This window comes from Cebus imitator, unplaced genomic scaffold, assembly GCF_001604975.1.
Source record: "Cebus imitator isolate Cc_AM_T3 unplaced genomic scaffold, Cebus_imitator-1.0 Scaffold279, whole genome shotgun sequence".
Taxonomy (NCBI): domain Eukaryota; kingdom Metazoa; phylum Chordata; class Mammalia; order Primates; family Cebidae; genus Cebus; species Cebus imitator.
Window position 1 is genome coordinate 4,950,247 of NW_016107594.1, and position 5,310 is coordinate 4,955,556.

A 5,310-nucleotide genomic window follows, 5' to 3' on the forward strand; every position below is an offset into this window, starting at 1 on the left:
GTCAGGTGAGGGACACAGTCAGGCACAGCAGCTGAGGGGCACGTCAGGTGAGGTACAGAGTCAGACACAGCAGCTGAGGGGACGTCAGGTGAGGGACACAGACACAGCAGCTGAGGGGACGTCAGGTGAGGTACAGAGTCAGACACAGCAGCTGAGGGGACGTCAGGTGAGGTACAGAGTCAGACACAGCAGCTGAGGGGACGTCAGGTGAGGGACAGAGTCAGACACAGAAGCTGAGGGGACGTCAGGTCAGGGACACAGCATCGTGCCTTCATGTCCGCAGTGCTGTGTCCTTTCACTTCCTGTCATCTCTTTGAAGCCTGTTTCTAAGACAGGCACACCTTTTGCTGTGTCACATGCCATCGTTTGCAGTGGGCTCACTTTACGTATCCATTCCTGTGGCAGGACCTGGCTGTCCACATGTCCGTCCTTCACTCCTTCCCGTAGCTGATGCAGTGAGTTTTACCTTGCAGGTGCCCACGACCTTGTAACTGTGTTCTGGCCAGGGAGGTCCTTAGGGAGAGCAGAGGCTGCCACTTTCAGGCCTCTCAGGGGCTGGAGTGCTGTGGCACGGCTGTGGGGAACCAGCTTCAGGCTAGGAGAGAGGCTATCCGGCAGCAGCAGAGCAAGACGGAAAGACTTGGAGTCTAGCTGGCCCCGTGGGCATGGCCCGTCTCCCCGAACCCCACAAATGCAGCTCCCTTGACAATGACACTCCCCGATACCACAGAGGAATCCTGGGAACAGCCATAGGATGTCCCCTCGGGAGACCGTGGGGAGTGTTTCTGGGGTTTGCCCAGGAGATGGGGCCGGCCCGACTGCATCGGGGCTGCCAGGCAGTTCCCGGGTCACCCATGACCCATTTGTGAAGGGTCCATTTGTTTGAATTTTCTCCACCGGACAGACCTACTGTGCTGTCTGCTGCCTTTCTAGTAGGGGTAGGTGTCACTCACTGTTTTCTTTTCAAATTTCAAGTCCTTTTTAAATTATCCTACAAACGTCTCCCTTTGTGTAGGTCCAGTGCCAGGTCAAATTCACTCCAGCTCCTGCCAGAGCCTCCTGTTTGCCTAATTCTGGATGTTATGAAGACCACAGACTCAGCATTCACTTGGTAAAGTTCAACATGTCTCGTCTCCAGTGCCACCATCATTAGTAACAATCGTGGCTGTGGGACAACCCGTGGTAAGAGAGAATTCGCTTCCTGAGAGGTAGGTCCCTTCCCTTCCCCTTGTGATCCAGAAACTGTTCCGATGACCCCACCTGTCTCGGAAGGCAGGGCGTGTGACCACTGCCAAGGGTCCTCTGGGGGCCTGAGCGTGACTACCACCACCCGCATGGACAGGCTACGCCAGTATGCTCAGCCTTGGCATCCACACCTCAACACCAGGATGACGCTCACCCTCACGGGATTTTGAGGAGTAAATAAGGTCCCTGTATGAACATGGAGTGCTTAGGAGGTGCTTGGCCCGGATTAGCTGACACTGAATTGCTTTGCCACATTGCTTCTGCAATAAGCCTGTTTCCCAGCAGGACCAGGTGTAGCGTGGGCAGTGCACGTCTGCAGCCCTGGGGCACCTGGTTCCCTGGAGGCTCATGAGAGGCACAGCAGGGAATGTGCAGAGGTCACGCATCGCCTGTATTCTCGTTCTCAGCAGGCACCACCAGGCCCTCCTTTACCGTCTTCTTCATGATAAGCAGGTGCCAGTGCAGGCGAAGCCGGGGCTCTGATGCCCCTTAGTGGGCATGGCCCTCAGTGAGAGTGCAGCCTGTACAGCTCCCTCAGCCAGTGTCCAGCTTCACAGCAGGCAGGGGCTCAGTTACAGGCCCCAAGGACAGGCTGGTGCCATTGGGACATGAATTATCCACTTCGCTCCTTCCATCAGTTCCCCCAGATGCAATTTTCTTACCTGGGAATAAAACACAGTTTCCAAAATGGATTTCTGTTCTGCGTTTAATTAAACATCAGTTTAGGCAAATTTCCCAATTTTAGTCTTTGTGAGAGCTAAAGATTTTTCCAGGACTTACACTGTTACTCTTGATAGGGTCATTTTTTTAATCTATGGAGAATCACCCTGAATGCATAGGGCTCCTGCAGGCAGGGAAAAATGTTCTTTTTTCTCCTTTAATTAGAGCTTTTGAGTCACTCTACCAGTTTTTCTCAAAGTCGCTCTAGTTTGTGACATTGTGAAGCCCATTCGAGTGAGCACAACTTCTCCTGGTTGAGTCTCTTAATATTTAGTTCATGGAGACTTCGTTAAGCTTCTGCTGAGGAGCGAGTGAGTTTTGGTAACTTTCAATAATGGCCGCCATCTTGCAAGGCCAATGCCAAACATTCAGAGAAAGGAATATAACAGTTCCTGCTTTAATTAAACAATCAACAATCAGTGTTTTTCCACTGCACTTCAACATGGGGTAACTGCATATTGGAGACGGGGGAAATTTAAAAACAAGAGCAGCCCAGTGCCAAAAACATGCAACTCCGTGCATCTCAGGGACGTACAGACATGGCGCTCAACGTGCAGAAATGCCTGATGGTCAGTAAGCACCAGGTTCCATTTCACAGCAGAAGGAGCCAGGGGGGACCAAGCTTGGAGTGGATAACAGGGCTGCAGCTGCAGAGAAAGATACCAGGAACTGGAAGTTCTAGAAATTCAGATTTCTGCACTGTGCACTGTGGCTCACAGCTATAATCCTAGCACTTTGGGAGGCTGAGGTGGGAGAATTGCTTCCAGGAGTTCAGACCTGCCTGGACAACAAGGCAAAATTACAGAAATTCGAATTCCCACCAACTCCCAAGCCTCCACCTCACTTCCCTTATACCACATTCAGCCACACCCTGGTCATGGACAGGGCTGGGGGAGCAGTGGCAGAACGATGGCAGGTCTTTTATAGAATTCCTTCAGAAGAAAGGTGAGGGCTGAGGGGACAGGAAGGAAAACGTAACTATTTGCTATAAAGTTCAGGAGATTCACCTTCTCAAGCACAATATCAGGCATCCAGTGTTTTCCAAGTAATTAAAGCATCTTTTACATCAAAAATATCAGAATAAATCCTGCTTGTGTTATTTCAGGAGGAAAGCTAGACTGAGAGTTTTTTCAACAACAGGAATCATTTTGGGGCAAAGTCCACAAAGCCCAGGCACAGGCTCCATGTTTCCTGTGGGGACTGAGCCAAGCCTCCCTGCAGGCACTTCCCGAGGCAAGGACTGCATGTCTGTGTCGGTCACAGCTCCATGTGGACTCCAGCACCAGCCAAGGGAAAGGGGCCTTCCCCTCCGAAGCCCGCCTCCTTCCCTTGGTGAGCAAAACTCACGTTCACTGCTCTGTGCGGAATTTGCCTCTGAAATCCCCTTACCCTGACTCAGGCTTTGATAAAAATTTCATTTTTCAGAAAGCAAAGAGGAGAGACTATAGCAGTGACCAGCCACTGGGAGGAGAAGGAGCTCGGTCCTGGTCCCAGGGCCCAACCTCCTGAGAACGCTTGGCGTCTGTCAGGCTTGCTGGGAAGTGGGCGCAGGGCTGAGCCTGAAATGCATGAGTAGGCGTTGCCAGTAAACCTTGCCCCACTCACCCCAGGTCCACTCAGGAGCCCCAAGACCTGCTGCGGGGGGAGAAGTGTTTGGATAGGTTGGCGATGTGTCTGTCGTGGGATATGTCAGGCTGGATGTTTCCCTCCTGAGACCAACACTGGGACAGAGAGGAGAGACGGGCAGTCGCCCATGCAGCAGGACTTAACTCAGAACAGACACCTTCTCTGATTTTTGTTCCTACTTAAAATGTAAGATCAGCTGGAGAAAACCCAGTGTGACCCCCAAGCCCACAGGAGGCCTGATCCTGGAGAACCATCCTGCCTGTCAGTCATACCATCCTGGTGCTCAGGGGTTCTGTGTCCTGCTGGGAGCTTGAATCTGGGTGTTTCTCCAGGCGTTGAGTCTGTGCCTCCCTTTTTGGTCACACATCTTACCATCTTGAGTATAGCATCTACTTTATAAACATCATTTCCAAATTGGAATCCTGCTTCCTCACTACAATAAAAAGGAGACACAAAAGGAAGATGCGCCCTACAGCCACCTGGACAGAGCTGGGAGCCACCCCGTGCCTGACACCTCATCCCACAAGCTCCCAAAATCGTGGAAGGCTTTCAGTGATGTTCCAGACACCATCCCATCTGGCAAAGTCCCAAGACATAGACATGGACACCAGCACCATCCTTTGAGGAGGTCCTGGTGGGAATGTGGTTTTCAAAGGTATGTGGGGCAGGGGAGTTGCCAGGGCTGAGCCATCGGAGCAGGAGGGGTGGGGCTTCAGCCCAGGGCAGTGTGCTGGTGAGAAGCAATGCCCCCATCACCATGACAGTCCTATACCAGTCTGTGAAATGCCCCCTGGATGGGGCTCCCATGAGAACCGGGTCCTGGAGAGGCTGGAATGTGCCAGACCCTGAGGCCCCTAGGAGGTCAGCCTTTCCCTCTGGTTGGTCCCTGGCACCCGTAGCCTGCACCCTGCCAGCTCCCCATCCCTGCTGCGACCTCATCACTGCATCATGGTCTCATGCAAGAGAACTCGCAGAAATCACATTCAATATTTAACGAGGCAGGATGTGGGCGCCGGGTGTGAAGCAGTGCCGGCTGTGGATGGGAGACGGTCCAGGCTGTGCCAGGCAGGGCACCTTCACCTGGACCTTGAAGAGCACCTGGTTCCCTGAGGCCATGAGGGGCAGGGGCGCTTATCCATCTGTCAGGACTTTTCCTGTGGCCGCAGGGAGGGCCCAGCAGAACTGTGCCGTGTACTTCGGACCGCGCTCCAGCAAGCGCCTTGGTGTCTCCCACCTGCACACTCAGTCCAGAGGTGGCTGTCCCATCCAGCCCCACAGCCTGAGGGGTTCCTGTTCATGACCTGGAACTGCCTGCCACAGTTGTGAGGGCAAGAGCTAAGCCACTCAGTTTTCCAGCCCCCAGTCCTGTAGACATCCTAGCCGTGCGGCTCATACCGGTTCCCTCACACTGACCCTCTGAGCTGGTGAGAACTGCACAATACGAAGGCCAGCGCTTCACAAAGATCAGTGCCGAACAACACATTTGTGGGATAATGAAGACCTCCTAACAGACATGAAGGATTACTGTGAAATACTCGACTGTGGTTTCTGTAACTTAAAAAAAAATTCCAGACCATGATATTGTTTTTAGGGACGTTCTTTGCAGCAGCTGCCCTGCTAAGATGAATTAGAGCAAAAGCAAATTGCAGTTAGCAGTGTGCATCCCAGACCCAGAGCCCCAAAGGACACCAGGGCCTCTCCCACCTGGACCGGTCGCGT